A 17,776-nucleotide genomic window follows, 5' to 3' on the forward strand; every position below is an offset into this window, starting at 1 on the left:
AGCGCTGGGCGCCTCGAGGGCTGCGGGCCGCTGGGGGCGGCCGGTCTGTCCTGGGGCGCGCGCGTCCTTTGAGGTCGCGTGCGCGTCCGGCCCGAGCAGATTTTGCAGAGGTCTGTCGCGTCCCTTTTGCTCCCTTCCGAAAGGCAGAAGGGAGACCCCAGAGTTGTCTGTCCTGCCTAGAGGCCTGCCCTGCGCGCCAGCACGTACACGGCACTGTAGCCCACGTTTGTCAGCTCAACAACTGATTTCCGGAATTCCGAAGGCACTAGGACGTTCGTGTTCAGTAAGAGAGGACTTTTGAGGAAAATATACCCCAGGTTCTCTTTTATCACATTTCCAACAGCTCCAATAAAAACATTGGAACGCCTCTCCCATCGTCAGTTTTGAAAGGCTACCAGTAGGTCACAGATGCTTATCCAAGCAGGATTTATCAGTACATTTACTCGTTTTAAGGTCTCCTACGTACGAAGAACTGCACAAGAGAAGCAAAAGCTTCCTTATTTTAAAGGCGTGTAAATTATTCGGAGACTCGAAACAAGTGCCCTGATTAAAAGTACAATTGTTTGAAAGTTAAGGGAACCGCGCTCTAAAGGAAAAAGTGTGGACCACCTAGCTCTTCCCGGAGACCTGCTTTCCCTGAAGGCAAAATGGCCGAGGCTCCCAAGTAGAAGGTGACAGGTAAGACGTCCCGGCTGACGAGGTGCAGATGCAAGGCTCTCTCCCTGAAAAGTTGCTTCACTTCCTGCCTACTCAAAACAAGTTTGGCCGTTTAAGTGGAAAAACAAGCCGAGCAGATGCCTCTCTGCAAGTGTGAGGCTTCTGGCCTCCTTTGGAGTAGCTAAGTACATGCTTCTGGATAAAAAGCACTGTGAGTGACATTTCCCATTGCCTTCAAGTCTCCAGACTCACACGTTGGGTTGTATTCCCAGTGTAAGGTGTTACTCCCCAGACCTAAGCTCCGATTCAAAAAATATTTCCCAAATTAGGTAGTGCCAACCAAAAATAACAATGATAGCGTTTGTGAACCGGTCACACCTTCGTTATGTGAGCTGATTCATTAGCATTTAAAAAGGAAGAAAGGAATCCACATCGTCGTATTTAACATCTGCAGAGCGATTTCCTTTTTCTCTCTAGAAAGGCATTGCCCAATATAACCACTTCTCACATGTGGGTATTCAATACATTTTATTTTAAATTAACTAGAATTAAAGGTTTAAGATTTAAAAGCTTCCAGGGGCGCCTGGGTGGCTCAGTTGGTTGAGCATCAGACTTCCGCTCAGGTCAGGATCTCAAGATTCCCGGATTTGAGCTCCACAGTGGGCTTTGTGCTGACAGCTGGAGGCCGGTTCAGATTCTTTGTCTCCCTCTCTCTCTGCCCCTCCCTGCTCACACTCTCTCCTTTTCAAAAATAAATAAACATTAAAATTTTTTTAGTAAAATAACTAAAAGGAAATGAAGATTTCAGACTAATGTGTCACCTGAGTCACATTCCAGTGCTCAAGAGCCACATGCAGCTAATGGCTACCATACCGGACAGTGAAGATACAGAAGACTTCTCCCATTGCAGAAAGTTCTATTCGTCTAGACTGCTCCAAATAATGAAACAGTCTTATTCTAGAAACACTTTTCTTCTGACACAATGGTTGACGTAGAGTAACAATAAATAGTTGTTGAAAGGCATGATTCCATGAGCAGGCTAGCGTTGCTGGTGGCAGTTATAAATAAATAGAACTTTTTGGAGAGACAATAGGACATATTTGTCACATGTGGGCTGCATATTTGAACCCCACTCCTAGAATGTGTTTCTCCAAAGAACTTCTATCAGACAATTACCAAACAACTTCCATCATGACAGACCCCCTGAAAAAAGACTAAGCTCTCACGTTGGGGAGCTCAGTCCCTTACAGCAGATGATCAGTAAATAATAAGAAACCGCAAAGGCACTGGGATTCCAGGAAAGCCCGGAGGAGTCTGGGGACTTCAGGGAGGGGTTCTTCACCCAGACTAGGGGGGTGGGGGCTAGGGAAGGCTTTATAAACATGGAGACACTTATGGGAATGAGTTTGTGAGAGGAAAGGAGGGTGAGGGAGATAAATACAAGTGGAGAAACAAGGAATGAAGAGAGCAGACTTGCCCTTCAGGGCTGGGAGGTGAGGTTGCCCAGGCAAGCAGGGGCTGTATTCTACTGTGAACACAGTGGGAGTGGGATTAGCACTGGCATTTTGTAAAGACAGTTGTGTCAGCTTCTGGAGGAAGATGAATCTGGCAGGGGGAACTGGAGGGGAGGGGTGTCAGTAAGAACGAGAAGACCAGCCCAAAATGCATTTTTGTGGGAATGCAGGTGAGAGACCTAGCTGTCAGGTGAGGCCAAGTTCGACAACACAGAGCCGAGTCTAGAGAAATTGAGGGAGTGTAATCAGGTGGCTGGTGGACTGATTAGATATGATGTAAGAAAGTGGGAAGTGAGTCTAAGGTGACTCTCAGGTTTCTGGCTTAACTAACTACATGACAATATCTCCACCAAAACAGAGAATGCAGGAGTGGGAGCTTATCTTGGGAGGGGCTTGAGGAACCACCGTGAGTTTAGTTAAGGACTGATAGAGCCTCACGGGCTATGGGTCATCCAGGTGGAGATGTTCAGATGTCTACTATGTACGAGTCCTAGAGCATTTGGGTGAAGAGCTCTGGGGTAGAGGAAGAGATGTGAAAACTGTCAATGTATTAAGAAAGCTGAAGTCGAGAGGAAGAGACACTATTACAGAGACTCTATGTGGATCGAGGCAACAGAGGATTAAAAGAGGACCCATCCAGCCTGCTTTCATAATAACCTTTATTGTGACAAGCCAAAAAAAAAACCCAAAAAAAAAAAAAAAAAAAAACGAGATAGGACCTATATCTGGGAACGCCAATATTTAGGGGGCAAGCTCAAGTTCCCAGAGCAGAGACTAAAGAGGAACTATCAGAAAGGGAAGAAAAACCTCTCTGGAACAATGTCCACAAAGTCAGAGGAAGAATGAGTTTCAAGAAGGGGAACAGGGCCGACAACATGCATCAGTGTGCAGGTCTGTTAAGATCAGAGCAGGAGATGCTCACCAAGAAGAGGACCAGCGCTTCCCCCCCCCCCCCCCGGGGCTGTTTCGATGGGAAGAGGAGACTGGAGGGTGGACTCCAGTGACCGACTGGGAGGTGAGGCATTTCGTTGTAGGCCAGCGCATCAGAACAAAGGACAGAACCCATCAATGTCCAGCCACAGAGGACTATTAAATTACAGCGGATCAACTGAATTGGCACAGCAAGCTATCATTTAAAATTATAGCAAGTGTATCCAAAACAAGGAGAGTAAGGATATAATCACCCATGAAAAAGGACACAGATCTTATCTATCCTCTGATGACAATGAAGAAATTATGAAAAACAAATTGGAAAGCAAAGGGGAACCTGATTTGATGACAGGATACGGCTCTGTGTATTTCTTTTTAAACTGTAGTTATTGTTTGTGCCACGTTGTTTGTGTAATGGACAATTTTTCAACACTTTTCGGGGTGCATTACTATGTTTAAAATCTTTGTAGTAAGTTGGTCAGAAGATCTCAAATCAATATGATAAACACTTTTAATCAGATTTCTTCAAGAATGTCACGATTTGGATATGTATATGCACACACACATACATGTACATGTACATACATATACATGTATATATGTTTTTGCATATACATTTGCAATACAGTTATAAAGTATCATTAAATGGGAACAAAGGGATCTGACATGAGAAGTTTACAGGTTGGAGCGCTTGGTTAAGTGTCCAACTTCTGCTCAGGTCATGATCTCATGGTTTGAGTTCGAGCCCCCATTGGGCTCTGTGCTAAGTGCAGAGTCTACTTTGGATTCTGTCTCCCCCTCTTCCCTCTCCACCCCTCCCCTGCTTCCACTCTTTCTATTTCTCTCCTAAAAATAAAATAAACATTTGAAAAGTTTACAGGTTAACTGACCGATTTAATTGGCTTGTATGCAGAATGGCAGACTGGAATCATAGAGACACTTCCTAGCAACAGACATTTCCTGAAGTCCCCTTGCCCCCCCCACCCCCGCCCAGTGTCCCGGGGTAGATACAGAAAAGATAAGGATGACACATACTGATGAGGTTGCTCACAGTGCGAGGAACACGAAACCAAGTAAACAGATGATGGCAAGCCGGAGGGTTGCTCAAGTACAGGAATGACTAACACGGAGGAAGCAGGTAAAACTCTGCCTGAGGGAGGGGCACCTTCTGGGAGAACAGGCCGGGCCTTTCCCCACCTCCCCTGTGGAGGCCGTGTCTCTGCCGGCCTCGCCCACCCTTCTCAGTCCCAGTAACCGCGCATGTTCACCTAAGGGACTTCTTCCAAAAGCACCCACCACGGGCCCTAAAACAGCGTCCAGCAGAGAGGCATCCAAGTCCTGCTCTGCGCCTCCCACCGTCACTTTTACTTATTTAATGTTACTCTTGCTCACTCTCAAAGTTTGTTAAAGTACTCTTTCTTTTTTCGGGCTGGGGAGGGAGGGTCAGGGTGACTAGCTACTTAAGTTCCTAGTTAGAGCACTGATACCTCTAGATGGACCGGCTTCTAGTGCCACAGTCCTGCATGGCCTGCCAAGCCCCTTCTGACTGAGACTCTCCTCACTGCGATCTAGATCTATGGCGGTTCTATAAATATGATGCAACGAAACACACCAGACTCTAGAGTAACGATCACAGGTTTACACACGCTGCAGAGAGAGCGAATTATTTCAAGCTAGCCTTTAGCACTCAGAACCCTGCGAACAAACAAGATGAGTGCATTTATAATCCACCAGAAAAACCCCCTGGTTCTCCTCAGCCTTTGGCACAACTCAAGACTCCTGCTTTACCTTTGGAGGCACTGTGTTTCTAGTTCCCGCCAAGTGCTGCAAACTGCCTGTCTTCAGGATTGTTCCCACGCCTTAACGTTACGTAGGGAGAGCAGCAGAAAGCTGCCTCCGGTCTGCCAGTTTCCGGAACATCCAGGTATCTACGTGTTAGCGTCTCCAAGGTCACTGCCAATTCTCACATAGACAGTCTTCTGTTCAGGAAATGGTAATTGCTGTGTAACACTATTCATATTGTTCCATAGTCAATAAAGCTATTTTCAGTATTGTTCATTTTTTTAGAGTTTCAGCAATAATAATAAAAATAATAATAAGATGCCAATTATAAAGCATTCAGAACAGTTCAGAAAAGCACAAATAAATGTAAAAAGCATTTACAATCCTAATGACCAGCTTCAAAAGTAGGTGACCATTCCAGACATACACACAGATACTGATAGGAGGTTAATTAGGAGACTACCCCCAGAGGCCAGAAAAACTTAAACAAAAATGAGTCTTATGCAGGGCTGTTTTAATTTAAAAATAGTAAATAAAAGTCTATTTGATATTGACAGGAAAAAAGAAAAACGAATAAAACAAAAAACCCAACCCTCATGAACACAAGAAAAATATTTCTTTAATATGATATTTATCCACAAAAGATCATCTAAAAAGACTAACTCCCCCCACCAAAATCTTCAGTAGTGAGTTTCCAGACACTTCTAAAACATGAAGAGATTAGTATTTTATTTATGAAAAATCATGTTTTAATTTTAGAAAGTTCCTCTTCCTCCAGGACTTGCCTCTGTGTTGTCTCTCTACTCAATCTCCAATCCATCCTTCCCAGCAGCCAGAACAATCTTTTCAGGAAGCAGATGAGATCTCAGAACTCTGTGCCTTTAAACCCGCAAAAGGTCACCAATCCAGACTTCTTGCCATGGCCTCCTTACAGGCTGAATGTGTGTGTCTCCCTCAGGCCCCCAGAGGGGTGGAAACCCGAACCCCCAATGTGGTGGTATCTGGAGACAGGCCTTTGGGAGGGAATTATTCGGTAGATTAGGTCATAAGAGGAGGCCCCTCAAGAGGAAGAGAGACCTCCCTCCAGGATCGTGCTCCTAGGAAAGACCATGTGAGGGCACGCGGGCAAGGCAGCTGGCGGCGACCCAGGAGGAGGGCCCCTGCCAGGAACCACATCTGTCAGCACCTTGATCCTGGACTTTGTAGTCCCCAGAACTGTGGGAAGTAAATGTCGGTTGTTTAAACCCCCCAGCAGTGGCATTTTGTTCTAGAGCCCGCGCTGGCTAAGCCAGCCTCCAAGTCTGCTGCCTTCTCCCAACCCAGCTCACCCTGCTCTCTCCCAAGCTCCGGTGCCGGAGCCACACTGGCCTTCCTTTGTTGCTCTTGAGACCCTGCCAAGTGCATTTCGGTGTGTGTGTGCGCGTGTGCACACACACACACACACACACACACACACACACACCAGCCTTTGTTTGAGCTTCCCTGCCTGGACCACAGCGCCAGCTGCTGCTTAGATTTCTCTTTCTTTCTAAAGCAGGAAGCATCCCTTGAGGTGGCAACCAGGAAGTGATGCCCTCAGGAGAGAGTCAAGTTTAAGTTAAAGCAGGACATGGAGGCCAGCTGAGTGCTTTGCTTATGGTGGCGAAGCAAGCATTTCAGAGAGCAGAGTGCAGGGGTCTGAAAAGGTGGGGCGGTGGGTGGTCTCGATGGGCTAAGGGACTCCGAGGGAGGAACCACAGCAGGAAGGGAGGCTAGCCCCAGACAGCAAAGGACCCTATTATCCACTGCTCTCCCTTCTTAACTTTTTTATTATTACTCTTGGTAACACATTGGCAGGGATGTTGTTATTACCACAATGAAAAGGTGTCAGAGTGAGCGCAAAAGTGACAAAAACATTAGTCAGTCGTAGGGGAGAGAAAGTTCTCTCTGTTCTCAGTGCATGGTGGCTTTCAATTCACTCTCTCCTCTTTCTGCCATTGGCACAAATCCCAAAGCCCAGCCTCTTCCTCCCTATGTGAGAACCCGGCTATCAGTGATCCTGAGCATGCTGGGGTCAGCTGCCCACAGATCTGACAGACGAAATCGCTGTGCACCTCAGAGTCAGCTGTGGGCTGGGTAGGTTAGGCACCTGGGGTGGCCCAGTCTGGCACTGGGGGAGTGCTGGGGGGCCTCGTGGTGCCAGGCTGCCCACGTGCAGGCTCCCAGGACACTTACAAGGGGACTGTCCGAGCGTGCTCAGGCCGACAGGCAAGGTCAAAGTGTCCTCAGCCTGACAGGAGACGGAGACAGCATAATCCAGCTGTGGGCTTGGAGATCCTAGGAGCACCTTCTGAAGCACACTGTGGTCTAGACAGGTCCTTCCGGGGAGCGTGCTCCATGCTGCAGAGGTGCCCAAGGCCTCCTGCTTACACCACACTGTATACAAAATCCACACTCCTTTCAGGGACAGATGCCACTTAGTAACCCTCTATTTAAAACCAGCAACAGGGCGCCTGGGTGGCTCAGTCGGTTAAGCGTCTGACTTCAGCTCAGGTCATGATCTCACAGTTTATGAGTTCGAGCCCGGAGTCTTGCTCTGTGCTGACAGCTCAGAGCCTGGAGCCTCAGATTCTGTGTCTCCCTTTCTCTCTGTCCCTCCCCTGCCCGTGCTCTGTCTCTCTGTCTCTCAAAAAAATGAATAAATGCTAAAAAAAAAAAAACTTAAAAAAAAAAGGGTAAATGCCACAGCTCTGCCATCCAGCCATCCAAGATGCCAAAAGAAAAGAAGGAGAAGAGAAGAAGGTGACCCCCAGCCCCGCTCTTGCAAGGAAGCAGGAGGCCAAGAAGGTGGCCAATTCTCTGTTTGAGACAAGGCCCAAGAATTTTGGCATGGGACAAGACATCCAGTCCAAAAGGGACCTCACCTGCTTTGTCAAATGGCCCACAACATCTGGTTCTTCTCAATAAATGTGTAATGCTGTCCCCCCTCCCCTGGCCCTGAGATTAACCTTGGACCACCAAACAGCTGCTCAGCTGCTTAGGCTGCCCCCAAATGCAGACTGAAGACCAAGCAAGAGAAGTAGCAGAGACTGTTGATCCGGACTTAGGAGAAAGTTGCCAACAAAGGGGATGTCCCCAAGAGGCCACCTGGCCCCACCTTAGTGGAAAACAAGAAGGCTCAGCTGGTAGTGACTGTCCGTGCTGCGGATCCCACTGACTGGCCCGTCTCCCTGCCTGCCTGGTGTCCTAAGGTGGGGGCTCCCCACTGCATCATCAAGGGGAAAGCCAGGCGGGGGCGTCTGGTCCACGGGCAGACCTGCACCGCTGTCACCTCCACGCAGGTTAACTCAGAAGACCAAGGTGCTCCGGCCGAGCTAGTGGAAGCCATCAGGGCCAACTACAATGACAGAAACGAGGAGATCTGCCCCCAAGGGGGAGGCAACATCTTGGGTCCAAAGTCCGTGGCTCCTACTTCTTACCCAACTGAAAGAGGCAAAAGCCAAAGAACTGGCCACCAATCTGGGCTACGTGCACGCTGTTAAATTCTCTGCACATAAAAGTAATAAAACGTTCTCTTTCAAAAAAAAAAAAAATGGGAAATGCCATCTGACTCCAGCCTGGAGCTAGTTAATGAGAATCCTTGATGCAAATGTGATCTGGCCTCTAACTGAACTTCGGAGCACCCACCCACTCCCTAAACAAGTGCTTTGAGGGGAAAAAAACACTTCACTGAGTTAAAAATTGGACTAAGTGAAAAGGCTGTCATCTCACAGGTAAGGGAGGGAATCTGAGGTAAGAGAGGCCCTAGGGACCTTCGCCTGAGACACAGGTCCTCCTGGGAACCAGAGGGGCCTTTGGCAACACGTGAATTGCTTTAAAAAATTATCACCAGAAATCTTCAGTCCCAAGAATTCAGGATCCCCGATCAGCCCAGATTAAAGTAGCTGAAGAGTCTCCTAGATTTTCAAAGACTTCTCAGATCTGAAAGCGGCCTTTAGAAAAACGCTGGGAGCAGATAGTTTTCCAGGGCAGTCAGGAAGAGCACAGGCCTCTGGAACAGAGGAAGCAGGGCCTGGGAAAGGACTTCCAGGAGGCGTTCATCACACTTGAAGACCTGGCTCACAGTATTCACGCTCCTATGCGACGTCTGCTCAAATTCTCTGATGACAAGAATTCCCTAAGGCATCCCAGGTCCCTCCCTGAGATGCGGAGGGGAGGGAGGGTGTCTGAGAAGGGGCAGGGGAGTGGACGTTTTGAGTACGCACTGCCCCCACCCCTCAAGTGAGTCTCCTTATCAGGGAGGTCTGGGAAATCCTACAAAGGAACATTGTTTCGATGCTCAGGCACAAGACAGGAAGATCACAGTTCTGAAGGTAGATGAAACATTCCAAAGGCAAGAAAATCATCATCTCTATTTGCAAACTGTTGTCTTTGGTTTGCAAAGGAAAGGATCTGGTCTCATCATTCTTTTTGGTATATTTCTTTACATATATATTGACATATGCACCTCTCATTTCTATTTCAGTTATTTTTCTATACGTGGTACTTGTTTATTTACCCAAACCATACAGTAGATCATTTAAAAAGTAGGAAAATATAACTAAATTGTCACCATCCAGAGAGCAAACTACTGTTAGTAACTGTATGAATATTCCACCGGGTACCTGTATGCAGGTAACCATGTAGATATCATACACAACTTTGCCTAACTGGGGCCATAGTAGGCATGTGCTTTTGATACCTTTGTAAGAACATACATAAGAATCTTGCTTGACCATTTTTCCATGGCAATACGGATTTATATCCTCACGCATCTAACTGCATAATAGTCCATTTGTACGAATATACTATCATTTGCTCAATAAATCCTTTTTACATTTATTTATTTTTGAGAGACAGAGATAGACAGAGAATGAACAGGGGAAAGGCAGAGAGAGAATCAGAAGAGAAATCAGAGAACAGAATCCAAAGCAGGCTCCAGGCTCTGAGCTAGCAGTAAGCACAGAGCCCGTCAATAAATACTTTTAATTGAAGTTCTTTTTCAAAAAGTGGTATATAAAATATAGTAATACTATAAAATATTTTATAACCCATAATTTATATTTTTAAAAAGATTTCCTATTTACCTAAATACTAATACTATATAATAAACTCCAGTTCATGTTATCTCCAGATTGACAGTTACGTCATCCTTAAATTGACCACCTACTGGTGACGCTGCTTATGTGCAATTCTGGCCCCTCAGAGACATCATGAACTCACCCCATGACATGGGCTCAGAAAAGCCAGCTGGAGGTGAAGACTTGCAACTTTCCTTCTGTGCACCTGGGGCGCCTGCGCAGTCCCGCGCCCTCCCGCCCCGGGGCTCCTCAGTCCATCAGAATGCTTGGGGAGCTCACCCCGTAGCACAGACCCCCGGCCGTAGTGCTCAGACATTTGGGCATCAGAAACTCCTGGAGGGGCTTGACAGAACAGATTCCCGGGTCGTGGCCCCCCGACTTTCTGCTTCAGTCAGTGTGGGGTGAGGCCCAGAGATCTGCATTTCTAACAAGCTCCCGGCCAGGCCATACTTGGTTTCCAGGCCACACTTCTGAGAACCGTTACCCTGCAAAGCACTCGGAAGAGCTGGTTTAGAGCACGGGCTTGTTTATATAGATGACCTCCGTGGCCCGTTTCCCTCGCGCGCTGAAGGGCTCTTTCCGCAAACCTTTACTGAGCATCTCACACAGCGCCTGAGGGACATTAGGAGGAGTATAAGGGCTCATCCCTGGGGGACTTGGGGGTCTAATTTGGAGTCCGTAATTGCATTGCTGTGTGAAAAGGCTGTAAGCTTCCTGTCCCCCGTTTCGGTTTCTGTGCGCAGAAGCCCTGAGGCAGTGACTAAGTGAGGGGGGCCTCCTGGGGCAGGTGATATTTGAGACACAGCCTGAGGATGAAAAGTTGTTGTCCCCATGGGCAAAGGAGGAAAAAGCCTCAGGGAGCAGAGACTGTACACCCCAGGGCCAGGCTAGAAGGAGAGTTGTGTGTGGTGAGAATCGGAGCTGCAGTACAAACAAGGAAAGCTTTATATTTATTTAAGGGATCCCCAAAAAATGTTTTATCTGCATGGTCTCTTTTACATTACTTTTAATTTTAAAAATTTTTTAATGTTTATTTTTGGGAGAGAGACAGAGAGTGAGTGGGGTAGGGGTAGAGAGAGAGAGAGAGAGGGAGACACAGACTCAGAAGCTGTCAGCACGGGGCTTGAACTCACACACCACGAGATCATGACCTGATGCTGAAGTTGGACGCTTAACTAACTGAGCCACCCAGGCGCCCCTGCATTGTCTCTCATACCCACCCAGTGAGGTGCAGGTCCAACTATCTTCGCTATGTGTACTGGTTTCCTCGAGCTGCTGCGAAAAAGGACCTCAGGGAGCTGGCTTCAGATTGTTGTCTCACAGTCCTGGAGGCTGAACTCAAGCTGCAGACAGACGCATTTCCTTCAGAGGGTTCTCTCTTCTGGGCATCTCCCCTTGATTTCTAGATGCACGTCTTGCCTCTGTGTCTGTCTGTCCTTGTGCTCAAATTTCCCCTTTTTGGACAGCGTTGTATTGGATTTGGACCCATCCCGAAAACCTCGCTTTAACTTGATTACCTCTGTCAAGACCCTGTCTCCAAAGACAGTCCCATTCCGAGGTGACAAGGGTCAGGACTTCAACATATGAATGTTGTAGGGACACAGTATAACCCGTAACACCATTTTACAGATGAAGAAAGGGAGGCTCAGAGGGTTTAGGTAAGTGCCCAAGTCACATTTGCCATTTCTGTAGGGCAGAAATAGTTGACTAGTTAGTGGTCATAGGCTCAATCTAAGAAGTTAGCAGATCGGGGCTTGTTGAAACCCAGGCCTGTGTGACTTCATAGCTGTGCTCTGTCACCAAGTGCTTTACTGGCTTCTAGCATTTTGTTCCCGCCATGTTTCCGCAAGGTTCCCTGGAAACCCAGTGGGGTGTAGACCAGGGTGCCAAACTGCTAGCCTGTTAGTTTCTTGTTCTTGAGTTTCTGGATAAGCTATTCTTCCGTTTCAGTTGTCTGCCTGCCTGACTGTGAGAAGCTATTAGAGTATATGAGACATTTAAAATTCATGAAAGAAAGGAGCTTTCTTTTTCAAGATGATGTGCTCTTTCTGCTGTTAAAATGTTAAATATCTATAAATGCACAGTTTATCTGAGTATAGCTATTCTATTCTTTTTTTTTATTTTTTATGTCTTTATTTTATTTTGAGAGAGAGTGAGAGAGAGACAGAGAGTGAGTGGGGGAGGGGCAGAGAAAGAGGGAGACACAGAATCCGAAGACAGGCTCCAGGCTCTGAGCTGTCAGCACAGAGCCCGATGCAGGGCTTGAACCCACAGACTGTGAGATCATGAGCTGAGCCGATGTAGCTATTCTATTCTTAATGTCCTTCCTAAACAGCCTAAATGTTTGTAAATAATGTGTTAACAATGTGTTAGCCATTAAACTTGTACTCTAAGTACATTTATTTGGAATTATTTCAGCATTCGGGAACTCAGCACCTTATTTGTCAATCTATAAAGATTCAGACAAGTAGTAGTTTTGTTGGTATCCACACAATAATTCCGTATTTTCCTCTCTAAGTATTTAGAATGTTCTAAATACTTACAAAGTACTTTGTTATCTTAGCAATTCAAGCAAACTTTCATGAGAAATTGGTATACCACTGAAGCAAAATAAAAATAAAAATAAGAAGGGTTTGCTCTTACTTTTGGATGCTCCAGCTATTGACTGGCATGTTTTCCAGACAAAAATCAGAGCACGTGGCTTACTCATGGACTCCACCAGACAAAGTGGTGGCCATCTGGCCTCTCTCTGGAGATGTGAGATGTCTGGACACTGTTAAGTATAGCACATAGATGAGTAATCCTCAAGCTAGGTTCTGACACAGAAATTTAACGATACTCCTGCATGTTTAAGTGAATCCAGAACCTAAGGATGGGAAGATGGCCAGGCGCTTTCCAACCCAGAGCCCTATCTGTCTCTTACTTTTCACAGCCAAATTTCTTTTCTTTTTAAATTTTATTTGTTTGTTTGTTTGTTTGCTTGTTTGTTTATTTATATTTTGGTTAGTTAAGATACTGCGCAATATTGGTTTCAGGAGTAGAATTCAGTGATTCATCACTCACATTCAAGATCCAGTGCTCATCACAAGTGCCCTCCTTATTAATGCACGTCACCCATTCAGCCCCTCCCTCCACCCTCCACCCCTCCATCAACCCTCAGTTTGTTCTCTACTGTTGACTCTCTTGTTGTTTGTTTCCCTTTCGTCTCTTCCTGCCCTTCTCATATGTTCATCTGTTGTTTCTTGAGTGAAATCATATACTGTATTTTTCTTTCTCTGATGGACTTATTTCACTTAGCATAATACACTCCGTCTCCATCCCTGTTGTTGCAAATGACAAGATCTCATTCTTTTTGATTGCAGAGTAACAGTCCATTGTATATATTTACATCTTCTTTATCCATTCATCAGTCAATGGACATCTGTCACAGCCAGATTTCTTCCAAGGACTCCTGTGCTTATCTCTTTCCCTCATCGCCACCTGCTCTTCTTTCTAACACTTTCTCTTCCATCTATTCCAGCCCAGTAATGGCTCCAGGGACCCTGTGCACTAGGCACTGCACTGCCTGAGGGAGTTTGCATAGACAAGGCTCTTCCCTGGCTGAGAGTTCAAGTTCAGTCTTATTTGTGATCAACAGGTAAACTTCCATGTGTGCTGTCTGACTCGGGCCCCTGGTGTTGCGCCTCTGTCGGGAATCTGAGAGGAATCCCGATTCCCATTAACCTGCTAAAATTGAGATAAATAATTTGCAAGGAGCTTCTGCTTGGAAGGGGGATCATCACTGGAGCCCTGTTATTGGTACTTTGTCATGTTTTTATGAACAGCGTGGTTGGTGACAGCAGTTTCCAGTTCAGACAGATTTTGATTCTCATTTGGAAATAATCTGGTTGCATAGCAAGATTAGACAAGACACCCTGGACAGAATTTCCTGCACTTAATCATAATTATATTGATATTTAAAAATTATTGATTTTAATCAAATGCAGTTACTTGATTATAGTTACTCTTTTTTATAATGTTTATTTAGGGGCGCCTGGGTGGCTCAGTCGGTTAAGCATCTGGCTTCAGCTCAGGTCATGATCTCACAGTCCGTGGGTTCAAGCCCCGGATCGGGCTCTGTGCTGAGAGCTAGCCCAGAGCCTGGAGCCTGCTTCAGATTCTGTGTCTCCCTCTCTCTCTCTGACCCTCGCCTGCTCACGCTGTCTCTCTCTGTCTCTCAAAAATAAATTTAAAAAACCATAAATTTATAATGTTTATTTATTTTTGAGACAGAGCTCAAGCAGGGGAGGGCCAGAGGGGAGGCGGAGGATCTGAAGCAGCCTCTGCGCTGACAGCAGAGAGCCCTACATGGGGCTTGAACTTGCAAACCGTGAGATCATGACCTGAGCTGAGGGTGGGTGCTTCACTGATTAAGCCACCCAGGCACCCTGATTATAGTTACTGTTAATACTTGATATTGATATTTGAAATATTATTGTTGATATTCAAAAAATCAACTTCAGATCTTAAGTCTAGTTAACGAAAATAAATAACTCTGTCAACATGCTTTGAAAGAGTCTTTAAAGTTAAATTTGTCTCTTCGGATGGCTTCACCTCAGCATAATAAATGTGACAAGAAAGAGGGATACTATCCCAAGAGAACAAGAATCCAAATACTTTAGCAACTGGAGGATGAGAACGAGATCAGGGAGAGAAACCAAGTAAGGCCAGGCCAGGAACTTGTTAGAAATGCATATTCCTGGGCCTCACCCCACACTGACTGAAGCAGAAACTCTGGGGTACAGCTTCTGATGCCCTAACGTCTGAGCACTACGGCCGGGGGTCTGTGCTACGGGGTGAGCTCCCCAAGCATTCTGATGGACTGAGGAGCCCCGCGGTGGGGGAGGGGGGGCGGGACTGCGCAGGGGCCCCAGGTGCACAGAAGGAAAGTTGCAAGTCTTCACCTCCAGCTGACTTTTCTGAGCCCATGTCATGGGGTGAGTCCATGATAATTGTGAGGTACCTAAAATGCCTAACAATGAGAAGTACATCCTTCCAGAAGACTGATGGTCAGAAACAGGGCAACGTCAAGGGCGGGCTCTGCAGGCACCCTCCTCCACCCAGAGACACTGGATGCTAATGGATCACAACATTCTTGCTTCGGCAAACTTGGACGGCACCTAAAACTCCTTCACTCCAGGCAGCCACCATCTGTGGACCCGAACTGGCTCTTGAGGAAAATTTGCTAGTATTCTGAGTTTAGGAGCTAAGTCTCCAAGCTCCGTAGAGTTAGTGTAACTCTGTGCATACAGTCAGGTGCTACTATAGAAATCTCACCGAAGTTGGGAGTCAAGGTCTATACAACCTTGGGGAAATCACTTAAAATCTGTGAATCTCGGTGTTTATTTGCAAAAGGGAGGTGGTCATAACACCTTTCCTCTCGGGGTAGTTCCAGGGTTATGGGTGAAAGCACCCTGCCCCGGTGCCTGGCAAACAAAAAGCTCTTCATAAATGTTTGCCGGGCCTGAAACCGGTGACAGGAGATGCTCTGGGAAAAATCGTTGCCACCCAAGCTCACTTGAGGCTAAGTCATCCCAAAAAGTCATGCTTAAGTTTTTACACAGGAAAGGGCTCTGGAACAAGGCTCCGACTTGGGAAAACAAACAGACGTCAAAGGGCCTGTGGTCACTAGTACAGGGAATCAAAGCCAGGGCGTGTTTATCAGAGGGGGCTCGTTTGAGTCACAAAGAGCCTTCCCTCCTACAGACAGTGCCTGCACGGTCCCCCTCTGCCACCCTCCACAGGGCTCCTCCAATTCACTCGGCCACAACAAACGATCCTACACCGAAATCTAGTTTCCGGAAAACTACTGGAGTCCTGGTAAGCATCGGCCTTCCTGTGTTTAGAAACTGTATCTTCCCAAACAAAACCCTAACAGTTCAGTGGAAACTAAGGGCTCCCCCACGCAGGTGTCCCCATTTGAACAACCCAACTCCGAGAAAGGCCTGGGCGAATGCCTCATTCCTGCTATCCTTCAACTCATTTAGCTTCATACTGACACTCTCTTTTCATAGATGAAGGATCTGAAGCTCAGAAACATGAAGACGTGTGCCCACGATCATTCAGTTAGAAGGCAGGAGCGCTGGGATTTGAACAGCCATCTGCCACCCTGGAGTGTCCTCTTCACAGTCTAGTAAACTCGAGCCCCGGTACATAGCTAGAATGCACCCAGGCAGGGGCCGCAAGCTTAAACAGACAGGAATTACGAAATAAGCACACGAAAAAACATTCCAACCCCAGTCCAGCCGCCACGGACTGGCCTATAATCAGGGGTTAAAGTGTAACTAAGAACAAATACATCCCAGCATCTGTCAAAATAAAATTTAATACCTTGTAAATCTCATTTAATTCCTACTTAAAACTGAATCAGTAAATAGATAATACTCACTCTTAGGTCTTTCGCTAAAAGCTTGTACATAATTAATCTATGGAAGCCAGTGTGACCGATGTCTTTATATTTTCAGCAACGTGCTTACCACTGTTACATAATTCTGCTCCCTCAGAGATAATGGGAAAAACCTGATTTATCAGAATGACCTGTCACCCCACGCACTACCATACCCTGTTAGGCATTTATTCCGAACCACAGGACTTGAACTCATATGCTCCAGTCAGGGAAGACCTCAATTAGTTTTCATCCAACTGTGGCAAAGTTACACATTTATTCAGACCATAAATGCAGGTACGATGCTTTTGGTTGCTTGGCAAATAAGACATTACAATTAAATTTTCTCTGATATGGAAGAGTTTCTCTATCGGCCACATCGAAAATGGGGGCCTCGACTCTGTCTAGGATGTGAAATAATTTACACCAAACGTCACGTGGAGGAGAGCCAGGAACCAGGTTGACGAGAGGAAATAAATGAAGTACCTGGTAAAGCAGGCTATCGACCGGCACACGTCTATGCTTGGTGGAATGCTCACTCCAGGAGGTACGGCCCAGCTGCCAGTCCCACTCACAGGGAGATGACAGTAATGTGGCACTCCGCACCCTGAAAAAGACAGTGTGGTTAGAAATCCAACACGGTCACTCCTAGCAAGCACTGTGAGATCCTGGGAAATGCACTGAAATTCACATACTGTGCAATTCAGCCATTTATAACATGGCTTTAATGTATTCACAGTGTTGTGCAACCACCACCATAATCCATTTTAGAACATTCTCATTACTTCAGAAAAGAAACCTCGCAGCCTTCAGACCTCTTCCCACACTGCCCCAGTTCCCTCCCCCACCCGTCCTGGCAACCACCAATTTAAGTTTTGTCTCTACAGATTTACCTGTACCGGATGCTTCATAAACAAATGGACAAAATGCATGACCTTTTGGGGGCGCCGGGGTGGCTCAGCTGGTTAAGCATCCAACTTAGGCTCAAGTCATGATTTCGTGGTTTATGAGTTCGAGCCCCACATCAGGCTCTGCACTGACAGAGGTTGTTTCTCTCTCCCTCTCTCTCTCCCTCTTTCTCTCTAAGCCTCCCCTACTTGCATGCACTCTCCCTCTCTCTCTAAAACAAATTAAAAAAAAGACATGACCTTCTGTGACTGGTTTCATCTACTTAGCATGATGTTTTGGAGTTCTGTCGATGCGAGACCATGTGTCAGAATTTGACTCCTTTTTACGATCAAGTAATATTCCGTTGTGTGGACATACTTTATTTATATTTTCATCAGCCAGTGATGAAACAACACATCTGGGTTGTTTCCACTTTAGGGCTACTATGCACAAGTGTTTAGATAGACAGTTTTCACGGGCAA

The 17,776-nt window shown here is 46.4% G+C and overlaps 1 protein-coding gene and 1 pseudogene across 1 annotated transcript in view; one reads left to right on the plus strand and one right to left on the minus strand.

Annotated features, from left to right (window-relative positions):
* The window catches only part of TJP2 (tight junction protein 2), an 89,609-nt gene extending 72,674 nt beyond the window's left edge, over positions 1–16,935 (minus strand). The window contains exon 1 of the mRNA XM_029920046.1: positions 16,893–16,935. The gene's annotated coding sequence lies outside the window, so the exon portion shown is untranslated. The remainder of the gene's footprint in view (positions 1–16,892) is intronic.
* Positions 6,453–17,776, plus strand: part of LOC115275965 — a 37,840-nt pseudogene continuing 26,516 nt past the window's right edge.

Source organism: Suricata suricatta, chromosome 13 (genome assembly GCF_006229205.1).
Source record: "Suricata suricatta isolate VVHF042 chromosome 13, meerkat_22Aug2017_6uvM2_HiC, whole genome shotgun sequence".
Classification (NCBI taxonomy): Eukaryota; Metazoa; Chordata; class Mammalia; order Carnivora; family Herpestidae; genus Suricata; species Suricata suricatta.